Source organism: Dendrobates tinctorius, unplaced genomic scaffold, assembly GCF_039654945.1.
Source record: "Dendrobates tinctorius isolate UK_male_01 unplaced genomic scaffold, ASM3965494v1 ptg000236l, whole genome shotgun sequence".
Classification (NCBI taxonomy): domain Eukaryota; kingdom Metazoa; phylum Chordata; class Amphibia; order Anura; family Dendrobatidae; genus Dendrobates; species Dendrobates tinctorius.
In genome coordinates, this window is record NW_027361903.1 from 2255008 (window position 1) to 2279398 (window position 24391).

The window sequence follows — 24391 nt, forward strand, 5'->3', positions numbered from 1 at the left end:
CTGCTCGGTCAGGGCTATATCGTGACTCTATGCAGCTCTGTAATGTTTCCACCTCTCCTGGTTCAGACGCTGCAGCCATCATTCGATCCCTCCTGTGGCACATGAAATTTAACCCTTTAAGAAGTTGCTGTTCGAGCAATTAACCCAAGTAAGGCAAAGTTCGCAATCCGAGCAGGCAGTGTGAGTCCATAGAGAGATTTCCCCCCCCCCCCCCCCCCCCCGAGAACGGCAGGAATAGGGGGTACCCGGCAACATGAAGAGCTGCTTCTGTGATGCCTGCAGAGTTGCTCTGGGTGGGGAGCAATCCTACTCCGATCACTAATCCTCCCCCATCAGGAGTCCTAACATGGCCTTATAGGGCAGAGGAAAAGGGGTCTCTGAACCAGGCGTCCCCGGAGATGTGACATAATGAGAATGACAGAACCCATCTGTGAAATGTCTCCCTACTAGAGACCTCAGATGCATGCTCCAGTATGGCAGCGTGGGGTAATTCTGCTGCCTGCAGGGCTGGGGAAGCAGCCTGACCCCCACCCCTAATTATGAGGCAGGTGTATGGGAGATAAGTGACTGCACTGTATACCCGACTGGCCTGGAGTTGGCGCTGCCATCGTCTTCTGACCTATTACCCTTTGTTGATGAGCACATGTTGGCCAGTCCCCTGACGGTGCGTTGTCTGCTGGAAGCCATCCTTGACCCCTCATGTTAGGTTCTGATCTCACTGTCTCCCTGGTGCAGACGTGGAGGATTTTGCTCCTTTTATTTGGTCTGTGGTGACGAGCGAGCGGCCGATTGTTTCCGCACAATCCATTTCTTCTCGCATTGGGTGGCTGAAGAGAAATCTTTGAACTTGGTGCACGCTGCGGTTCGTCTCTCCGCTATCCTCAGGGATCCCACCACACAGTCGGCGCCATGAAAACCAATTAAATTAAAAGCATTGCGTTTCCATGTAAATGGGATGTCGGTCTCCTTGATGAAAAGCTCAGTGTGGTCGGCATTGTTTGTAGGATGCTAATACGGAACGCCGCGCAAAAACAGAGCCGGCGCGGTGATGAATGGTGCAGAGCGTGGAGTAAATCAGCTTTACCTGTCATCAGATAATAAACTAATCATCCGTTATTTATACCTCGCCACGGACGACGCACGCTTACTAATCTCATCTGCATAAAGAGAGGAAGGGCACCCGTAATACAGTGCATGCCAAACCAGGCCATACAAAGTGCAGGATGAGGGGTGCGGGGCCAGAGATTAGCACGTCCCGTCTATGTGTCATACAATAATGTGAACATTGGGAGAAAGAACAAAAGCGCTCACGTGTTCTCTGTATGAGCCCAAAGCAGGACAATAACAGTGAAAATAGACCTAGATGTTGCCCGAAGTAGAAAACATCCCAGTATTTTGATCCTCCAATATAAATGGCGGCTCCGGTTATTCCTATAGAGGCAAATGATCCCTGCGAGTGGAAAATTCTGCCTAAAAAATTGCACAAACATCAGTCTGACTACTGCCTGAGATAAAGTAACTGGCACCTCAATAATCAGGAGTAACCTATAAAATGTGATGACTCTGATGTATTGGTAATTACTGCAGTCTGGTGAAGGCATGTACCCTTCATATGAAAGACACCTGTGATCTCACCAACCACCGCTAAAGAGCTGCAAGGAATGCAGCACTTGGAAAAATTGCGCCCACAAATGCTTGTTGTCCAACACTAGATTTCGTTGTGCGCTTCTTGTCCTCCATGTGTTATGAGACATTACAAGGAATGTTACAGTGTTACATTTACTTCTAAGGCGCCTTATGTAGTAAGTGGGGTTCCCTGCACTTGTGTGAGTTGCTTAATAAGATTCAAGGCCTTGTTGTGACCCCCATTGCTGTACCACATGTCAGGCTTTAAGGGAGCATGCAGAAAACAAGGCAGCAGCTCTAAAGAAAGCAAAGTGAATATGCAGCAACCTCTGCTGTGACTGTAGTGCAAAGACGAACCAAACAGTGAAGCGGCAGCAGCCCGTGGTGTAGTGTGGTGTTTCTGCCCTTTTCTCATCATGAGAACAACAAAAACTCTCACTGTAGCATTCATCCACTCCCGCCTGGACTACTGCAACGCTCTATTAATTGGCCTCCCCGTTACTCGACTATCCCCTCTCCAGTTCATACTTAGTGCAGCAGCTAGGGTTGTCCATCTGGCTAATCGGTACTCGGACGCGTCCGCTCTTCGCCAGTCCTTACACTGGCTGCCCATTCATTATAGGATCCAATTCAAAGTACTTGTTCTCACCCACAAAGCTCTCCACAGTGCGGCACCCCCTTACATCTCCTCCCTCATTTCTGTCTATCGGCTTAACCGATCGCTGCGCTCTGCAAACGACTTTTGACTAACCTCTGCACTAATCCGCACCTCCCACTCCCGACTCCAAGACTTCCCCCGCGCTGCTATGGACTCACACTGCCTGCTCTGGAATGCTCTACCCCAAGAAATTAGGACTATCCACAATTTGCATAGTGTTAGGCGCTCCCTCAAAAGACATTTTGTTCAGAGCGGCCAATCACGTTCCCTAATCACAGTCATTCTACGGTAGGTGTAAGTGTGCGTGAGTAGCCCATTCACTATCTCCATCCATCCCTCAAGATGGTCGGACCTTCATTGTACATACACCATTGTGAATACACCCCTGTCCTCTGTATCTCCCCCACCTCATTGTAGATTGTAAGCTCTCACCAGCAGGGGAGGCGCCGGACGGGACGTTAGAATCGGGCCACCACCTAGTTATTACATAATCAGAAGTGAAATAAAGGGGTTCATTATAGTGGAAGGGGCACGGGGCGTGCTGATTGGGTGGCGCAGAATACCTGCCTTGTCCGGGGAGCAATGGATATAAACATGGGCCCTGATTCATCAAAACATTTACGCCATTCTGCTGTAAAAATTTGCAACAAATTTGTAAGCGCAAGGTTGCACAAAAATGTTGGGGATTTTGGCCTCTTGGGCAGCTCAGTGTCAAATTCATCAAAACTGATGGCGTTTCTTACTCCGAAGATGAATGAATGGAGAGCAACTTATTCCTGCTTCCCCTCATTAATACACAACGCCGGCCTCCCTGAATCGGGGCCATGGTGAGTGTGGAGGGTCGTACATTGTGTGATCCCATCTGTCAGGACAAGGCGACCTAACAGGGCCCGGACCCCACACTGCGCCAATTCTCCTGAGCTTCAGGATAGAAAGGGGGCAGTCGCAAAGCCAAGATGGCAGCAGCCAGCGCCCCCCACATGTGCAATGCAAAAAATGAAGTAAAATAAAGGCACAGATGGTGCGGCAGGACGGTATAGCGTCAGCTAGGACACATTGCCAGCAGCGGCCGCCCCATCTTGAAATATAATGCCCCATGAGTGTCGCCGTGTGAGACAGTCACCTGTGGGATTCTGTAGGTTTGGGGTTCAGTGTGATGATGAGCAGGGAAAACTCCATCATTAGTCGCCATTAATCAGTTCAGTATCGAGCACAGAGCTGTCTGCACCATCAGTACAAATCCATGGAAAGCGAGCTATGTGCAGACACCTGCGAGAGAAAAGCAGACGATATGGAAATCCGGCCCGGCCTCCGTATGGCGACGCGTCCCCGGCTTCTCTCAGCCTCCGCCGGTGTCAGGTTCTTGTAATGGGATTTGTATGGAGCTGATGACTTAATATAAAAATATGAAAGATACATTTCTAAAAATAATAAAATCACATCCCGGGACAGGAGCCGCCGACGCTCTAATCACATTTCACTTTGCGGCTTGAACGGCAGATTTGCTTCAGAAGGATCAGTAAAACAATATTTTTTTTGCTCCTTGTAGATTTTATGACACTTGTGCATTATTAAAATCTCCCCATGTACACAGCCATATATCTGAGCTCCAGCTGCAGATACATAGTATCCGAGCCGCTCTAGTTAACCCTTTACTGGAACCTATACAAAAGAATGGAACTGCAAGATGGATACAATGTATCTGCATCAGAGACCAAGAACATGCTGGATGCAAAGCCGATACAATCAGCAACACGAGGCGTCAGGTATAGATTATTATCCAGAATTATCCATCACATCATGGAAAGGAAAAACAGGACAATGGTGCAAATAATGCCGCAAAGCATGTCAGCTCCACTCCAGAGGCAGAAGAATCTAATCCCCATCCGACTGTCACCTCCCCCAGTAATGGCTGATAACAGGGAGTCATAGTATGCACCTACGTAGTGGCAGCTTCAGTCCGCAGGTGGTGTGTGTGCTGCTCCGTGGTGGCTGCAGTCCGCAGGCGGTGTGAGTGCTGCTCCATGGTGGCTGAAGTCTGCAGGTGGTGTGTGTGCTGCTCCGTGGCGGCTGCAGCCGGAGGTGGTGTGTGTGCTGCTCCGTGGCGGTGGCAGTCCGCAGGCGGTGTGTGTGCTGCTCCGTGGCGGCTGCAGTCCTCAAGCAGTGTGTGTGCTGCTCCGTGGCGGCTGCAGAGCGCAGGGGGTGTGTGTGCTGCTCCGTGGCGGCTGCAGAGCGCAGGCGGTGTGTGTGCTGCTCCGTGGCGGCTGCAGAGCGCAGGCGGTGTGTGTGCTGCTCCGTGGCGGCTGCAGTCCGCAGGCGGTGTGTGTGCTGCTCCGTGGCGGCTGGCTACAGTCCGCAGGGGGTGTGTGTGCTGCTCCGTGGCGGCTGCAGTCGTGGCTCCAGTAGATCTGGGTTGTATACACAGTTTGTGGAGGGCCGCGGGTAATATCGGGGGAGCCGCGGTGCGGGGGATAAACTTCCACTCTGTATTAATTATCTCATATTTCTTCCTCATTCTGTGTATGAATGAAGACCGACGCGCATTAAATATGGATCAGAGGAGCGGAGCGGCTGTCAGTGTGGGAGCCGTAAACTTCCTTTAATCTGACACCCTGTAAAAAGCCGCAGACACTTTCAAATGTTTTTCAGAAGGCGATTGTTTATCCGGTTGTGAATCCGGGCTGCGGTAGAGTTCTGCTCCGAGGTCCTGGTGCCGGTATCATATCCTCTGCTCCTGATAGTTTCTTTCGTTTTCTGAATGGAGGTGTTGGGACAGCACAGAGGTGACTGAGGGGTCCCGGCAGTGGACGGGGGGGAAGGGGCCTTTCTTTTATCCCTGCAGTATAATGATCTAATCGCCGTCATGTGCCCAGAAGTTGTTTCATTGTTGCTGAGCGCTGGGATTGTTTTTGGCGCCGATCTACAGGGCTCAAAGCCAAGGAAAGTATTCTTTGGGTGACGGTAATAAATTCATAGTCTGTGCTACAACTGTCAGCCGGCGGATTTGGCACAAACTTGAAAGCCTTGGAGGTGCGGGCACTGCCAGGCTGGGCGAAGATAAAGAGACTGCTGGAAGGGGCGCGCTTCGTATTCTTCCAGATGGTGCCAGGGGTTTTACTTGCCGCGGATCCAGGCGTTGTCTTAATAACCGTATAATTAGGTTTTATCCGAGATCGTTACAAGCAGATAAAAGAAGCTTTTACATCGGAGGTACGACCGATACAAAGTAAAAAGTCGGAACACAGTCCTGCCGTGTTGTGTTAAACGTTTCTGAGCAAATATCAGGTCATGAAGATTCATCTCCACCTACGGATGCCGCACTCAGCATAAGGGAAATCCACAGGAAGGCTGTGTACGGTCTACGGCTCCGCTGGGGCAGTGCTATCAGTGATCACGTGACTGCTGGGGGAGGGGCTACTTGCCTCAGTAAATATTCCACTTTGCTCAGGAGCAAAATAATAAAACTTAGAATAAATTCCCAATTTTTCTGTTGATTCATGAGGGCGTAACTTTATGCCACTTTGGCTATGAATTCCTAATTCCTTGCTGTCAGTTGTTCTAGGAATATTTCTGTTAGTCTTGCGCTGTGCTGGTCAGGCCAAACATCTTTCACATTGGCAGCTGGCATCCTTCTCCTGGACCCCTCGCGTAGAGATCAGCGAATTTGTTTTGGTTTTGGCCCCGAATCTAATTTTGCCATATTCGAGCCGAATGTTTCTTTTTTGATCGGTTCTGAACATATTCGGTAAGTTCTTCTCCCATTGACTCTAATGACGATCGGCTGTGTTCAATGAATATTGCAAAGATGATATTCTACGCCGATCGTATTCGGAACCAAATCTGAACAAATTCGCTCCTCTCTACCGTCGCGCCCCTCCTCGGCCCCACGATGTCATGTTGTTGTGGCGTGAGGCCGGCCTTACCACCTGTGTAGATGGCACAAGCCGTTTCCAGGATGGTGGGCCGAGTAGGCCACCACAGGAGTTCACGGGATATTCCCAAGGTGGTAATGTGCTCCTAGCTTTCTGCACAGACAGAACTACTCATGTGCCAATATCCTCCATTGTAAACTCTGCGCTGATTTACTGTTATAGCCACCTACTGATGCGCCCAATGCCACGGGAGTAGTTCTCACGATGATGGTGGAGCGTGTGATACAACCTGACAGCTGGGGTGTAGCACAGCTCAGCTATGTTATGCCAAAGATCCCACTGACATCAGCTGCATTAGTATCCAGTGCCTCCCTAGGGGCCCGTTCACACTGGAGTGTAACATGGCCGAGTTCTATCTAATGTGCTATCGGATAGCCCTCGGCCCAGTGTTAGACTCTAGGGCAGTTCTCATCTGCGTTTTTTCTTTTGGCTATTCGTCATAAGAATAAAATCACAGCATGCTGCAAGACTCTGATCACGCTCACCCTTTCAAATCTATGGGTGGGTGTAAAACATCGGACTGCACTCGGATGTTATCAGTTTATCTTGACACAGACAATGGAGAAATTAGGTTCTCCGTCCTCTCCCCACCTGTGATACGATGCTCTCATCTGACATAGTCGCGCACGTTAAGGTGACACTCAGATCAGACTCTGATCAGAGTTTCTTCACCATAATCAATCCAACTCTCGTGTGACCCCAGACTAGGTCCCGAAAGCAGATGCACCTATGAAATGTGCAGTTTGTAACTAGTAATGAATACTGGTCGCACAGCGGCTCATGGCGACCTCGTCCATGTTCAGATCTTTCCACTCCTTACCGACAAACACAGAGTGGAGCATAGCGAGGGGCCTGCAGCACTGAGGAGGAGCAGGGTGCTGCTGGAAGTGGGGGTTTAGCAGATGGGGTTAATGCCGCCCTTTCAGCCCTGTGACACTGGATGCACAAAGGAGATGAAAAAAGATACAAAGGAACAAGCAGCTTCATGTTGGGCTTGTGCTGTGTATTACCAGCAGTCGTGCAGATACTGGGCTCTGTAAGAGAAAAACTGCCATTGCTGGAAAAATCCTTTAATATTGTCCTTCGGTCAGTGCCACAAAAACCTGGACTGAACGTCCGATCAGAGCAAAACAAATCTTTTTTTGAACTCTAGTGACTGTGCTGCTTTTGTTACAGTGTATCAGTGCATACAATCTTTTGTAAGCTAAGCTGCTTGGCTTTCCTATAGTCACTTAATTACATTGATACATTGTAACAACCCCACAGCTGTAAATCTCAGACTGCATTACGGCGGGTTTTCAAAAAAAAAAAAAAAAGGTGTCACTGACAGCAAGTGGATGGACACTGATGAGGAATTTACATCTAGCTGATGTTTGTTTGTCGCTACCAAACAGACAATCCCTGCGTGTGTCGAGACCTGCAGCCACGGCGACTGAAACCTAGTATTAGAGCCCGCCAAGGATACCCTATTAGCACTCGAGCATACTCAGATAACACCTTAAAGCACCTTATCCGAGCACGCTCGCTCATCACTAGTACACGGCTTTCCATGAAGGGTTTATATCCAGATGACAAGATGAGCATGCACGTGTGAGCATGCACGTGTATAGCTGGTGTATCACTGTGTAAGGTCTCAGGTTTAGACATAGGGGGCAATCAGGCCACTCCAAGATGCAAGATGCAGAGGACACAGTGACCTTCCCTATGGAGAAATCAATTTCCTGCAGACTTCTTGTGCTCATATTCCGTCTTATGTTACACGAATCTGTATTGTTCCTGGATATGATATGAGTAACAGACATCTGGATGGAGAAATTAATGGAGGAGGAAACTGGAGAAAGTGGTGTAAAGTTCACGAGATATTGCGTTACCGGGCGCCGTGCCTCAGGAGCATCGCTCTCACTCCGTAACGATCCATGTCAGAGCTCACCGTCCATCATCTTCATACACAAAGCTGTCATCTGCTGGGTCTGTAGATCCTCTGAGGACGGGCATTGCCTGAAAGAGGAACCACAGAGAAGACTGGAGACAACGGCAAAAATGTAAGCACCCCTTGTCATAATGCCCCGAAATGTAGTGGAACTGTTCACCCATCATATAACCCTAGTATAAGCAAAGTAAGTCTGTATACAATAGTATTATTGTAGTTATATTCATTATACATAGGGGCAGTATTATAGTAGTTATATTCTTGTACATAGGGAGTAGTATTATAGTAGTTATATTCTTGTACATGGGGCATTATTATAGTAGTTATATTCTTGTACATAGGGGGCAGTATTATAGTAGTTATATTCTTGTACATACAGGCAGTATTATAGTAGTTATATACTTATACATAGGGGGCAGTATTATAGTAGTTATATTCTTGTACATAGGGGGCAGTATTATAGTAGTTATATTCTTGTATATAGGGGGCAGTATTATAGTAGTTATATTCTTGTACATAGGAGCAGTATTATTGTAGTTATATTCATTATACATAGGGGCAGTATTATAGTAGTTATATTCTTGTACATAGGGGGCAGTATTATAGTAGTTATATTCTTGTACATAGGGGGCAGTATTATAGTAGTTATATTCTTGTACATAGGGGGCAGTATTATAGTAGTTATATTCTTGTACATAGGAGCAGTATTATTGTAGTTATATTCATTATACATAGGGGCAGTATTATAGTAGTTATATACTTATACATAGGGGGCAGTATTATAGTAGTTATATTCTTGTACATAGGGGGCAGTATTATAGTAGTTATATTCTTGTACATAGGGGGCAGTATTATAGTAGTTATATTCTTGTATATAGGGGGCAGTATTATAGTAGTTATATTCTTGTATATAGGGGGCAGTATTATAGTAGTTATATTCTTGTACATAGGGGGCAGTATTAGAATCATAGAATCATAGAATCGTAGAGTTGGAAGGGACCTCCAGGGCCATCTGGTCCAACCCCCTGCTCAAAGCAGGATTCGCTAAATCATCCCAGTCAGATGTCTGTCCAGCCTCTGTTTGAAGACTTCCATTGAAGGAGAACTCACCACTTCTCGTGGCAGCCTGTTCCACTCATTGATCACTCTAACTGTCAAAAAGTTTTTTCTAATATCTAATGTGTCTCCTCCCATTCAGTTTCATCCCATTGCTTCTAGTCTTTCCTTGTGCAAATGAGAATAAAGTTGATCCTTCTACAATGTGACAGCCCTTTAGATATTTGTAGACAGCTATTAAGTCTCCTCTCAGTCTTCTCTTTTGCAAATTAAACATTCCCAAATCCTGCAACCTTTCCTCATAAGACAGGGTTTGCAGACCGGTCACCATTCTGGTCGCTCTTTTCTGAACTTGCTCCAGTTTGTTGATGTCTTTTTTAAAATGTGGTGCCCAAAACTGGACACAATATTCCAGATGAGGTCTGACCAAAGAGGAGTAGAGGGAAATAATGACTTCACGTGATCTAGACTGTATGCTTCTGTTAATACATCCTAGAATTGCATTTGCCTTTTTTGCTGCTGCATCACACTGTTGACTCATATTCAGTCTGTGATCTATTAGTATACCCAAGTCTTTTTCACATGTGCTGTCACTTAGCCCTATTCCTCCCATTATATATTTGCTTTTTCCATTTTTATTGCCCAGATGTAGTACTTTGCATTTCTCCCTGTTAAAAACCATTCTGTTAGTTGCTGCCCACTTCTCCAGTTTATTTAAATCTTTTTGAATCCTCTCTCTCTCTTCTCTAGTATTAGCTATCCCTCCTAGCTTTGTGTCATCAGCAAATTTAATCAGTTTACCCTCAATTCCTTCATCTAAATCGTTGATAAAGATGTTGAACAATACAGGGCCCAGGACAGAGCCCTGTGGTACCCCACTTGAGACATTCTTCCAACTGGATGTGCAGCCATTTACGACCACTCTTTGGGTCCGATCACTAAGCCAGTTATGAATCCACCTAACAGTTGCCTTGTCCATTCCATACTTAATCATTTTTTCAATAAGGATTGTATGAGAGACTTTGTCAAATGCTTTGCTGAAGTCAAGATATACTATATCTACAGCATTTCCTTGATCCAACCAATCAGTGATACCGTCATAGAAGGAAATTAAGTTAGTCTGACATGACTTATTAGTTACAAACCCATGCTGACTCTGTTTAATCACTTCATTCTTATCCAGGTATTGACATACATGTTGTTTAATAATTTGTTCAAAGATCTTTCCTGGTATAGAAGTCAGACTCACCGGCCTATAGTTACCTGGGTCCACCTTCTTCCCCTTTTTGAAGATAGGAACAACATTTGCTCTTCTCCAGTCTTCTGGCACTTCTCCTGTTCTCCAAGAATTTTCAAAGATTATAGAGAGGGGTTCAAAAATTTCTTCTGCTATCTCCTTCAGTACTCTGGGGTGTAATTCATCTGGACCTGGAGACTTGAATTCATTTAGGCTAGCTAAGTGTTTCCTCACTATCTTTCTGTTTATAGATATCCTGGATTCTTCTATTCCCTTAATAGGACAGTGAATAACAGTTGATGTTACATTTCCTTTCTGAGAGAAAACAGATGCAAAATAGGAATTTAAAAGTTCAGCCTTCTCAACATCCTGTCTTACCATTTCATCATTTTCATCCTGTAAAAATCCTATAGCATCTTTGACTTTTCTTTTACTTTTGACATATCCCCAAAATCCTTTATTATTGCTTTTGACATCTCTTGCAAGCCTCAATTCATTTTCAGCTTTAGATAATCTGATTTGTGCCCTGCAGGTTCTGCAGACAGCATTATATTCTTCTTTAGATATGCCTCCCTCTTTCCATTTTATAAACATTTTTTTCTTCCTTTTTAGCATGTGCTTAAGTTCTGTGTTCACCCATCCTGGTTTCCTTAAATGCTTCCTATTCTTCCCTCTTTTCGGAATTGTTAACAACTGTGCTTTGAGAATTTCATTTTTCAAGATTTCCCATCCTTCCTGGACATTTTTGTCTTTAAGGATATCCAGCCATTGGATCCCTCCAATTCTCTTTCTGAATCCCTTAAAATCTGCCTTTCTGAAATCTAACCTTGACGTCTGAGTCTTCACAGGTCTTCCGCCTCTAGTTATCCAAAATTCTAAAATAGCATGGTCGCTACCTCCTAGGGTCCCAGCCACTTTTACCTCCTCAACCATTTCCTCCCTGTTTATAAGGATTAGATCCAAGGTAGCAGTTCCCCTTGTTTTCTCCCTTACCTTTTGGAAGATAAAGTTGTCAGCAAGAGAGGATAAGAATTTCCTTGACCTGTTAGTTTTGCCTGAGAGAGATTCCCAACAAATGTCTGGATAGTTGAAATCTCCCATGACAACTATGTCATATTTTTTGGAGAACTTGGCCATTTGATGCATAAAGAGTTCATCCATATCTTCAGCTTGCACAGGCGGCCTGTAGTAAATGCCTACAATGGTGTCCTTTCCATTGTTCTGTCCTTGTATTCTTACCCAAACAGTTTCCACAGAACTCCCAGTCTCTGAAGCTTCAATCTCTGTGCAGATATACGCGTTTCTAACATACAATGCGACACCTCCTCCTCGTTTATCAAGTCTGTTTCTTGCAAATAAGTTGTATCCTTCTAGTCTTGTATTCCAATCATGTGTATTGTCCCACCAAGTTTCAGTGATTCCAATGACATCATATTTCTTTTCCTGTGTTAGTAGTTCCAATTCTCCTTGTTTGTTGCCCATGCTTTGTGCATTAGTATAGAAACATTTTAGTTTGTGATTGGTTTCTCTTTCTCCAATATTTTTATTAATTAGATTCTTTCGTCTTTGTTCTTCCTTTCCACTTCTAATAGCAGAGTTCTCAATAGCATTTGTCAGGTGTATGGCTTTTTCTGGTCTTTTGCTTCCCTTCCCATGTTGTTCTAGTTTAAAGCTCTCCTTACAAGTGTAGCAAGGCGACTTCCAAATACATGCTTACCAGTCTTCGTAAGGTGCACCCCATCTCTAGCAAGTAGTCCATCGTATAAGTAGTTCACTCCGTGATCCAGAAATCCAAATCGTTGCTGACGGCACCATCGACGTAGCCAGTTGTTCACCTGCAGAATCTTATTCCACCTCCTTGTTCCATGGCCATCCACTGGGAGGATGGAAGAGAAGACCACCTGCGCTCCCAGTTCTTTCACTTTCTTGCCTAAGTCTTCAAAGTCTCTGCAGATGGTTTCCAGGTCGTTTCTTGCAGTGTCATTTGTCCCCACATGTAGTAGCAGGAATGGGTAGTCATCTGTAGGTCTGAAGAGTCCTGATATCCTGTCAGACACATCTTTAATTGTTGCACCTGGAAGACAACACATTTCTCTTGAAGTTATATCCGGTCTGCAGATAGCGGCCTCTGTTCCTCTCAACAGGGAATCCCCCATGACCACCACTCTCCGTTTCTTCTTCACAACATTTTTCTTTCTCCATCCAGGAGGACTCTGAGGGCGTACAAGGTTGCTGTTTGTTGGCAAAGTCTTATCCTGATGTATTTCTTCATCGTTTTCCTGCGTGAGAGCCTGGTACTGGTTCCTGAGCAGTATGGGTGCTGACTGCCTCCTGATCCTCCTGCTTCTCTGGGTCACATGTCTCCATTCCTCTGTTTCTTCAGGTGCACTTCGAATTTCTTCTCTTTCTGAAACATGAAGAGATAATTCTGCTCTGTCCAAGAACTCTTCACCTTCCTTAATGATCTTCAACGTAGCTAACCTTTCTTCGAGATTTTGCAACTTTTCCTCCAACAGGGACACAAGCCGCATTTGTGGCATGTGAAGTTTGGCTTTTCCACTGGTAAATCTGTGAACATGTAGCAAGAAATGCAGCTCACCAGATGGCTCCTGGCCTCTTCCATCTTGAGATTTCTTAAAAACGATGAAAGATGAGCCCAAATTTCCAATTTCCTCTTTTCAGCTGCAACAGCCAAAACCCAGTGATCGTTGAGCTCGCGGAGACTCTTCACTTATCCCAGAAGGCACTGGGAATATGCAAATGATCTCCTCAAGACTCTTCCCCTGGTTTATTATAGTAGTTATATTCTTGTACATAGGGGGCAGTATTATAGTAGTTATATTCTTGTATATAGGGGCAGTATTATAGTAGTTATATTCTTGTATATAGGGGCAGTATTATAGTAGTTATATTCTTGTATATAGGGGGCAGTATTATAGTAGTTATATTCTTGTACATAGGGGGCAGTATTATAGTAGTTATATTCTTGTACATAGGGGGCAGTATTATAGTAGTTATATTCTTGTATATAGGGGCAGTATTATAGTAGTTATATTCTTGTACATAGGGGGCAGTATTATAGTAGTTATATTCTTGTACATAGGGGGCAGTATTATAGTAGTTATATTCTTGTACATAGGGGGCAGTATTATAGTAGTTATATTCTTGTACATAGGGGGCAGTATTATAGTAGTTATATTCTTGTACATAGGAGCAGTATTATAGGAGTTATATTCTTGTACATAGGGGCAGTATTATAGTAGTTATATTCTTGTATATAGGGGGCAGTATTATAGTAGTTATATTCTTGTACATAGGGGCAGTATTATAGTAGTTATATTCTTGTACATAGGGGGCAGTATTATAGTAGTTATATTCTTGTACATAGGGGGCAGTATTATAGTAGTTATATTCTTGTACATAGGAGCAGTATTATAGGAGTTATATTCTTGTACATAGGGGCAGTATTATAGTAGTTATATTCTTGTATATAGGGGGCAGTATTATACTAGTTATATTCTTGTACATAGGGGCAGTATTATAGTAGTTATATTCTTGTACATAGGGGGCAGTATTATAGTAGTTATATTCTTGTACATAGGGGGCAGTATTATAGTAGTTATATTCTTGTACATAGAGGGCAGTATTATAGTAGTTATATTCTTGTATATAGGGGGCAGTATTATAGTAGTTATATTCTTGTACATAGGGGGCAGTATTATAGTAGTTATATTCTTGTACATAGGGGGCAGTATTATAGTAGTTATATTCCTGTACATAGGGGGCAGTATTATAGTAGTTATAGTCTTGCACATAGGGGCAGTATTATAGTAGTTATATTCTTATACATAGGGGGCAGTATTATAGTAGTTATATTCTTGTACATAGGGGGCAGTATTATAGTAGTTATATTCTTGTACATAGGGGCAGTATTATAGTAGTTATATTCTTGTACATAGGGGCAGTATTATAGTAGTTATATTCTTATACATAGGGGGCAGTATTATAGTAGTTATATTCTTGTATATAGGGGCAGTATTATAGTAGTTATATTCTTGTACATAGGGGCAGTATTATAGTAGTTATATTCTTGTACATAGGGAGTAGTATTATAGTAGTTATATTCTTGTACATAGGGAGTAGTATTATAGTAGGTATATTCTTGTACATAGGAGCAGTATTATAGTAGTTGTATTCTTGTACATAGGGAGTAGTATTATAGTAGTTATATTCTTGTACATAGGGGCAGTATTATAGTAGTTATATTCTTGTACATAGGGGGCAGTATTATAGTAGTTATAGTCTTGTATATAGGGGCAGTACTATAGTAGTTATATTCTTGTACATAGGGGCAGTATTATAGTAGTTATATTCTTGTACATAGGGGGCAGTATTATAGTAGTTATAGTCTTGTATATAGGGGCAGTACTATAGTAGTTATATTCTTGTACATAGGGACAGTATTATAGTAATTATATTCTTGTATATAGGGGGCAGTATTATAGCAGTTATATTCTTGTACATAGGGGCAGTATTATAGTAGTTATATTCTTGTACATAGGAGCAGTATTATAGTAGTTATATTCTTGTACATAGGGGCAGTATTATAGTAGTTATATTCATGTACATAGGAGCAGTATTATAGTAGTAATATTCTGTGGGTCATATTTTCCAGTAGAGATGTCTCTGCTTGGGGTGACAGCTTGTATTGGAGGATGATGTTGGTGTTGATGATGATGTTGGTGTTGATGATGATGTTGGTGTTGATGATGATGTTGGTGTTGATGATGATGATGGTGGTGTTGATGATGATGTTGGTGTTGATGATGATGATGATGATGGTGGTGTTGATGATGATGGTGTTGATGATGATGGTGTTGATGATGATGGTGTTGATGATGATGATGGTGTTGATGATGATGGTGTTGATGATGATGGTGTTGATGATGGTGTTGGTGTTGATGATGGTGTTGGTGTTGATGATGGTGTTGGTGTTGATGATGATGGTGTTGATGATGATGTTGGTGTTGATGATGATGTTGGTGTTGATGATGGTGTTGATGATGGTGATGGTGTTGGTGTTGATGATGGTGTTGATGGTGATGGTGGTGATGGTGTTGATGATGATGATGATGTTGGTGTTGATTATGATGCATTCTTTGATGTTGCTGCCTTTATCGTGTGTCTCGGGGATGGCTGTTGCTCCGTTGCTGTTGGGTTCGTCATTGTCTGGTGTTGCCCTTTCTATGGGATGACTATTGTGTAGGACAGTGCATTGTTCGCCCCGGGGGCTCGGGGCTCATTAGTCGCTGACTACGACGTACTATGGCGGACATCCTGCATTACTTGTATCTACTGCGGCTTTGTGATGCGCACAGACATTACGGATATTAATGCCGCACGTTTTTCATATCATCCCCTTCAAGCGGCTGAAAACATACAACATAATTAGGCATGAAGGAGGGGAGAGGGGGCACCGCTGCCGCTAATGGTCCAGGGACATGAATTAGTAAGGAGCTTTGTGGCTGCTCTCCGCCGGTCCCGGCCGCTGCGCTGCGCACCGCGCTCTGGTGGAGCAGCTCAGGCTTGATGAATGGAGGAGCGCTGGTCTTATCTCTGAGTTTAAATAATGTTAATAATTGATAGTTCTCATTTAAATACAAGACTCAATTACAGAAGTGCAGGAGGATGATGCATGCACCCTGCACCGACACTCCATTAATCTGCTGCCAGGACATGGCGCTCCGGCGCTGGGTTTTGGCTTGGGGCGCTCATCGGGGGCATCCGCAGAAACACGTTCTCTGTGATGAATATTCATTGTTCATTCACATTCTTATCCATGTGAACAAGCGAGTAATGGAAACTGTTTATGCCGCATCTGACACCCTTTACCTGCCAGACCTGACGATGATGATGATGGATTTATGGGGCAACATCGGTCTTATGTGATGAGCCTTCATCATCCAAGTGGAAGCCTCCACAACTTCTCATCGACTTTTCCAGCCTATTTCTCAGTGCTCTTGAGATCTCCGCTTGCTGTTTGTGAATGGAAATCTTTTTCTATCACTCACATGTGTGAGATCTCTCCTCAGCGAATGGTTCTCACAGCTGAAGCTTTGTCACATTGTATTCAATATAGACAAGCGTCCGTGATGTCAGCAGGATGAATGCGGCCTGGTCCATCGTCGGCTCCATCTGCACATCTGGAGGATTTCACCCTGTACACCATTCTTATGGGCATGTAGCACCGCCTCATTCTGCTTGATTGACAGCCTCTCTGCAGCATAATGTCAGGCTAAGGAGCGGGCAGTGACGCTGGAGGAGGCGGCGCTGGGTGGGGAATAGAGCTGGAGTGACAGAGGCTTTAGATCTACCCTAGCACTTCAGCCTCACCTGCATATCAGTTGAAGCTCTGATTTCTCCGTAATGGAGGAGCAGACCGTCCACGTACACATATTCCTGGACTGGTCTGTGAAAGAGTTTGGGGGGTGAAATCCTGCTGACAGATTCTATTTCAGGGGCTTTCAAGTTTTATGGTATTGATGATCTATCATCACAATAGGTTATCGGACCCCCGGCCGCCCCAGCAATCAGCATTGGCTGCATATATACAATGCCTTGAAAAATTCTTCATCTCTATTAACGTTTCCACATTTTTTACGTTTCACGCACAAACTTAATTGTTTTATATTGGGATTTTATGTGACACCAACACAAAGTAGCGATTGTTTGTGACGTGTAAAGGAAATGATACGGGGTTTTCTAACAATGTAACCCTGAAAGTGGTTTAGGGGCATTTGTATTCAGCCCCTAAGTCAGTAATTTTTAGGACCACCTTTCTCTGCAATTACTGCTTGTGGGGTCTGTCTCTCCCACCTTTCTCTGCAGTCTTTTGGGGTCTGTCTCTCTCACCTTTCTCTGCAGTCTTTTGGGGTCTGTCTCTCTCACCTTTCTCTGCAGTCTTTTGGGGTCTGTCTCTCTCACCTTTCTCTGCAGTCTTTTGGGATCTGTCTCTCTCACTTTTCTCTGCAGTCTTTTGGGCTCTGTCTCTCCCACCTTTCTCTGCAGTCTTTTGGGCTCTGTCTCTCCCACCTTTCTCTGCAGTCTTTTGGGCTCTGTCTCTCCCACCTTTCTCTGCAGTCTTTTGGGGTCTGTCTCTCTCACCTTTCTCTGCAGTCTTTTGGGGTCTGTCTCTCTCACTTTTCTCTGCAGTCTTTTGGGCTCTGTCTCTCCCACCTTTCTCTGCAGTCTTTTGGGCTCTGTCTCTCCCACCTTTCTCTGCAGTCTTTTGGGGTCTGTCTCTCTCACCTTTCTCTGCAGTCTTTTGGGATCTGTCTCTCTCACCTTTCTCTGCAGTCTTTTGGGATCTGTCTCTCTCACTTTTCTCTGCAGTCTTTTGGGCTCTGTCTCTCCCACCTTTCTCTGCAGTCTTTTGGGCTCTGTCTCTCCCACAGATTCTCTCGGATTTGGGTCTGGACGGTGACTGCGCCGTTCACTCATGAATATATTCAGCTATAAACCCTCCCTTGTAGCTCTGGCAGGATGTTTAGGGTCATTGTCCTGCGTGAAAGTGAACCTACACCCCAGTCTCAGGTCTTTGCGACCTCTAAGGTTTATCCTCCAGGATTGCCCTGTCTTTAGCTCCATCCATGTGCACATCAACTCTGAACAGCTTCCCTGTCCCTGCTGAAGAAAAGCCTCCCCACAGCTGGATCCTTGATGTTCTCACGCAAACCGCTGAGGCCTTCACAGAACAGCGGTAGTTGTACTGAGAAGCTGGGTGTGATTGGTGGAGGGTGTTGGGGGTGATTGTTGCGTGAGTGCTGGGTGTGATTGGTGGGTTGTGCTAGTTGTTATTGGTGGAACTGTTATTGGTGGGGTGCGCTGCGTGTGATTGGTGGGATGTGATTGGTGGTGTGTGCCGGGTATTATTGTTGGTGGGGGGTACTGGGTATGATTGGTGAGGTGTGGTTGGTGGGGTGTGCTGGGCATGATTGGGGTTGCTGAGTGTGATTGGTGGGGTGTGCTGGGTATTATTGGTGGGCTGTGCTGGGTGTGATTGGTGGGAGTACTGGGTATGATTGGTGAGGTGTGGTTGGTGGGGTGTGCTGGGCATGATTGGGGTTGCTGAGTGTGATTGGTGGGGTGTGCTGGGTATTATTGGTGGGCTGTGCTGGGTGTGATTGGTGGGAGTACTGGGTATGATTGGTGAGGTGTGGTTGGTGGGGTGTGCTGGGCATGATTGGGGTTGCTGAGTGTGATTGGTGGGGTGTGCTGGGTATTATTGGTGGGCTGTGCTGGGTGTGATTGGTGGGAGTACTGGGTATGATTGGTGAGGGGTGATTGCTGGGGTGTGCTGGGTGTTATTGGTGGGTGTGATTGTTGGGGGTACTGGGTATGATTGGTGGGGTGTGATTGGTGAGAGTGCTGGGTGTGATTGGTGGGGGCTGCTGTTTGTTATTGGGGGTGCTGGGTGTTGGTGGGGGGACGCTGGTTGTTATTGGTGGTGTGTGATTGGTGGGGGGGTTCTGGGTGTGATTGGTGCAGGTGCTAGGTGTTATTGGTGGGGGTACTGGGTGTGATTGGTGGTTTGTGCTGGGTGTGATTGGTGGGGGGGGGTGCTGGGTGTAATTGGTCTGGGGTGCTGGGTGTTTTTGTCATGAGCGTGCCGCACCCTGCTAGGTCCTGTGATGCACCTGGGATCAGAAGATCATGGAGATTAGCTGATCACAGGTCCTCCTTGGAGTCTATACGACTCTTGACATAAGTGGTGCAGGCTTCCGGTTTCTTTTGGTATGGAAGAGGTTAAGAGCTCTTGGCTTTAGTCTGCTGAGATTCCACCTGGCTTTGGTCTCAGCTGCTGTCTATTGGTGAACCCCCCTTCACTATTTAAACTCACTTCTGGCTTCCTCCCATGCCAGCAATAGGTTTCTCTGTTGTGTGCCTTATCTACCTGGAGAAGTTGTTTGTCCTTTTGATTCCATTTGTGGATTTCCATTTGTTTGTTTTTCCGCTGTCCATCTCTTTACCTGTGTTATTTTATTTTAGTAGTAAGACTAGTGTCTTGCTGACCAGCTCTATCTATCGAAGGCTACGACCCAGGGTCAGCCAGGGCTGAGGCAAATGACGGCACACAAAGGGAAAGACACGTCTAGGACGATAGGGAGCACAGGTGTCAGCATTAGGTGAATGTTGAGAGGTCATTGTCTTCTCCCTCTCCCTACTGTCATGGCCTTTACCAGCTCCCTCACCCCCTCGCTTTGGGTCAAACTCCGGGCATCTCCCTGCCCTGGCTGAGTGTTATTGCTGGCGGGTGCTAGGTGTTATTGGTGGGGGGTTCTGTGTGTTGTTGGTGAGGAGTGTTGTGTGTTATTGATGGGGGTGACCGGTGTTATTGGTTGGGACTGCTCAGTGTGATTGGTGGGGGCTGCAGGGTGTGATGGTTGGCGCGGGGGGGGGTGCTGGGTCTGATTAGAGGGGTGCAGTGGGTTGTCATTGAAGTGGGTACTGGGTGTGATATGTGGGTGGTGCTGGATGTGATTAGTGGGTATCACAAGTGTGTCACATTCTCCTAGGAGATCTGGAGTTAGAAAATCATTACATATTGTGAATCGCAGGTCTTCCATTCTATGCTGGCTAGAAACATGCAGCGCCTTCTCACAGCTGCTCCTGACCTAGTCATTTCCTCTCTTTATAAAATCTGGCCAGACCTTCTCTTCCTCACCAGTGAAAGTTTATTTCCTTGCGTATCGTAGTCTATGGAGCCATTCACACCCCACAGAAGGGGCTCGTACGTATCGTAGTCTATGGGGCTGTCAACACCTCACAGATGGGGCTCGTACGTATCGTAGTCTATGGGGCTGTCAACACCTCACAGATGGGGCTCGTACGTATCGTAGTCTATGGGGGCTGTCAACACCTCACAGATGGGGCTCGTACGTATCGTAGTCTATGAGTGCTCCAGCCTCTATATAATACCAGCAGCATAGACTTTGCTACCACCTAAGGATATCTATTACCCGATCTGTACCTTTTGCAGTTTTCTACCAAAAAAACCGTGTTCTTTTGCCTATTGGACGCACCAGAGGCACCGTGTGACAGAGGGATGCGATGGAGAAAGCTCCATCAGCGATATTATATCATCCATGAGAATCTGATGAATATCTGACTCTGATAATTATCCACTGTCAATGATAAAACTGGTTCTTGGCGATCGGTGACCTCTTCTGTTTGGGCATTGTTGGCCTTATCAGCCGCGGGTTCGGGCATTGTCGGCCTCATCACCCGCGGGTTTGGGTATTGTTGGTCTCATCAGCCGCGGGTTCGGGCACTGTCAGCCTCATCAATCGCGGGTTCGGGCATTGTCGGCCTCATCAGCCGCGGGTTCGGGCATTGTCGGCCTCATCAGCCGCGGGTTTGGGCATTGTCTGCCTCATCAGCCGCGGGTTCGGGCATTGTCGGCCTCATCAGCCGCGGGTTCGGGCATTGTCGGCCTCATCAGCTGCGGGTTCGGGCATTGTCGGCCTCATCAGCCGCGGGTTCGGGCACTGTCGGCCTCATCAGCCGCAGGTTCAGGTATTGTTGGCCTCATCAGCCGCGGGTTCGGGCATTGTCGGCCTCATCACCCGCGGGTTTGGGTATTGTTGGTCTCATCAGCCGCGGGTTCGGGCACTGTCATCCTCATCAATCGCGGGTTCGGGCATTGTCGGCCTTATCAGCCGCGGGTTCGGGCATTGTCGGCCTTATCAGCCGCGGGTTCGGGCATTGTCGGCCTCATCAGCCGCGGGTTCGGGCATTGTCGGCCTCATCAGCCGCGGGTTCGGGCACTGTCGGCCTCATCAGCCGCGGGTTCGGGCATTGTCGGCCTCATCAGCCGCGGGTTCGGGCATTGTCGGCCTCATCAGCCGCGGGTTCGGGCACTGTCGGCCTCATCAGCCGCAGGTTCAGGTATTGTTGGCCTCATCAGCCGCGGGTTCGGGCATTGTCGGCCTCATCAGCCGCGGGTTCGGGCATTGTCGGCCTCATCAGCCGCGGGTTCGGGCATTGTCGGCCTCATCAGCCGCGGGTTCGGGCATTGTCGGCCTCATCAGCCGCGGGTTCGGGCATTGTCGGCCTCATCAGCCGCGGGTTCGGGCATTGTCGGCCTCATCAGCCGCGGGTTCGGGCATTGTCGGCCTCATCAGCCGCGGGTTCGGGCATTGTCAGCCTCATCAGCCGCGGGTTCGGGCATTGTCGGCCTCATCAGCCGCGGGTTCGGGCATTGTCGGCCTCATCAGCCGCGGGTTCGGGCATTGTCGGCCTCATCAGCCGCGGGTTCGGGCATTGTCGGCCTCATCAGCCGCGGGTTCGGGCATTGTCGGCCTCATCAGCCGTGGTCAGGAGGCGTTAGCATGTCTTGTGGGGCAGGAGCACAGTCCTGTGGTTCCGGAGATCTTCCCTCCTTCGTCGCCCCTTAATTAGTGGTGGATGTGAATGATCTCCACATGTTCCCCATTACTGATCCCTCGGTCATTTACCTGCAGTGTGTGGCCAGGCGGCAGCTGCCATGTAATCGATCCGGTTGTTTTATTTTTTACTCTTTAATTTAATGGAGTTTTTCCTGTACGGGAGTCGGGGGTTATATAAAGTCTCAACATCTGTATCCTCAGGAGAGGCGGCCGTACTAATGAGGTAACTCAATCCAGAGCGTATGGGAGCGCTGTGGGGACACTTGTCATGTGCTGAGAGACCTGCCACTCCGCTCATTAGTGATAGACAAGACAGGAGCGGCATCGCGTAATCCTTCACGCCGCGCTGGACTTGGACAACAGGAAAACCCGCTCTGCAGATGGGATTATCCAGATTGTTCTCCAAGGACGAGAAGAAGAAACATCATTAAATCAGTTTACACACAAATCCGGCAACAGACAGAAGGCATCAGCTGTCGGCGAGGGACGGTTCATTGCTGTCGGCAGAAACAGAAGATGTAGACCCGTGCTCTCCTACCACACAGGAATCTGGGAAAGCTGAGTGACCATCTCTAGAGTCGCCATTACCACTCTCTCACCTCATATCATGGGCTGCGCTTCTCGCCACAGATTTGAGGAGCAGCAGGTTTCAACTTTAAATTGTGCAGTCGGGAGTATATCATTGGTGATCGGCTCGGGTCATCTCTGAAAGCTTCATGGAAACAGGGTCATATCCTGACACTTAGTCTGATGGTGGGTGATAATTTATGTAATCAGGACGCCACCAAGTAAAGGGGTAGCGCGGCCACATGGCTGACTCCAACGGGCATTTCACATAAGGCTCTAGGGTCTCACATTAGGATCTGATGCTTCATATAAGGCTCTAATGATTCACATAAGGCTCTAGCGTCTCACGTAAGGCCCTGATGCCTCACATAAAGCTCTGACGCTCCACGTAAGGCTCTGACGCTCCACGTAAGGCTCTGACGCTCCACGTAAGGCTCTGACGCTCCACGTAAGGCTCTGACGCTTCACATACAGCTCTGGTGCTTCATGTAAGGCTCTGATGATTCATGTAATGCTCTGATGATTCACATAAGGCTCTAGCATCTCAAGTAAGGCTCTGGCCCTTCATGTAAGGCTCTGGTGCTTTGTGTAAGGCTCTGGTGCTTCATGTAAGGCTCTGACATTTCACGTAAGGCTCTGGTGCTTTGTGTAAGGCTCTGGTGCTTTGTGTAAGGCTCTGGTGCTTTGTGTAAGGCTCTGGTGCTTTGTGTAAGGCTCTGCTGCTTCATGTAAGGCTCTGACATTTCACGTAAGGCTCTGGTGCTTTGTGTAAGGCTCTGGTGCTTTGTGTATGGCTCTGGTGCTTTGTGTATGGCTCTGGTGCTTTGTGTATGGCTCTGGTGCTTTGTGTAAGGCTCTGGTGCTTTGTGTAAGGCTCTGGTGCTTTGTGTATGGCTCTGGTGCATCTTTTAAGGCTCTGGTGCTTCATGTATGGCTCTGGTGCTTTGTGTATGGCTCTGGTGCTTTGTGTATGGCTCTGGTGCTTTGTGTATGGCTCTGGTGCTTCGTGTAAGGCTCTGGTGCTTTGTGTATGGCTCTGGTGCTTTGTGTATGGCTCTGGTGCTTTGTGTATGGCTCTGGTGCTTTGTGTAAGGCTCTGGTGCTTTGTGTATGGCTCTGGTGCATCTTTTAAGGCTCTGGTGCTTCGTGTATGGCTCTGGTGCTTTGTGTATGGCTCTGGTGCTTTGTGTATGGCTCTGGTGCATCTTTTAAGGCTCTGGTGCTTCGTGTATGGCTCTGGTGCTTCGTGTAAAGCTTTGGCGCACTCAGAACCGCGGTCATTTATAATAGTATAAATGTCATTGGAATTTCAGAACCCAAAGCTGAAGTAGAACTTTGTGCCATGCTAGACTATATAACAAGCGGAGCGGCTAAAAGCAAGAAGAGGAGGGGGACGGGCTCTGTCCTCGCAGATCGTGCGCCTCCCGCGTCCTCGCCTCTGCCGGGTTCCATATTAATATGAATATCACTGGGATCTACACTTCAAACATTCACTTCTTATTGTATTTTAAAAAGACAGAGAGAAGAACAGTCGGTGACAGATTGAAGCGACCAATGCGACCAGTGCCAGATTTCTGCATGGTCACCATTGCCCATCGGGCTGAGGAGCTTACAATCTGCTGCTCGATAACAAAGCTGAAGTGAACAATGCAAACAGCATGCAGATAAGAGCGGAACGATGAGTCCATTTGTGTAATAAGGTAACGTCGGCTCCTTCGAGAAATTACCCCAAATCGTTTGCAATGCGGAAGGCGTCAAGTGCGTCGTCCCTGCTTTCTCCATGATTGCAGCTGTAGGGGGGCTTTCTGCCTTCCTGCAATTTGAATCGTTTAAAGACCCTCACTGGATGGAGGTCAGCAGAAATAGAAGCCGCTTTTTTCCCCTCTTATCCTTTTGCAGAATTAATGATTGCAAAGCAATTTCCAACAAAACGCTTCC

The 24391-nt window shown here is 46.7% G+C and overlaps 1 protein-coding gene across 3 annotated transcripts in view; it reads left to right on the forward strand.

Moving 5' to 3' along the window:
* Positions 1-24391, forward strand: part of GFRA1 (GDNF family receptor alpha 1) — a 251851-nt gene that overhangs the window by 78863 nt on the left and 148597 nt on the right. The gene's annotated exons all lie outside the window — the stretch shown is intronic.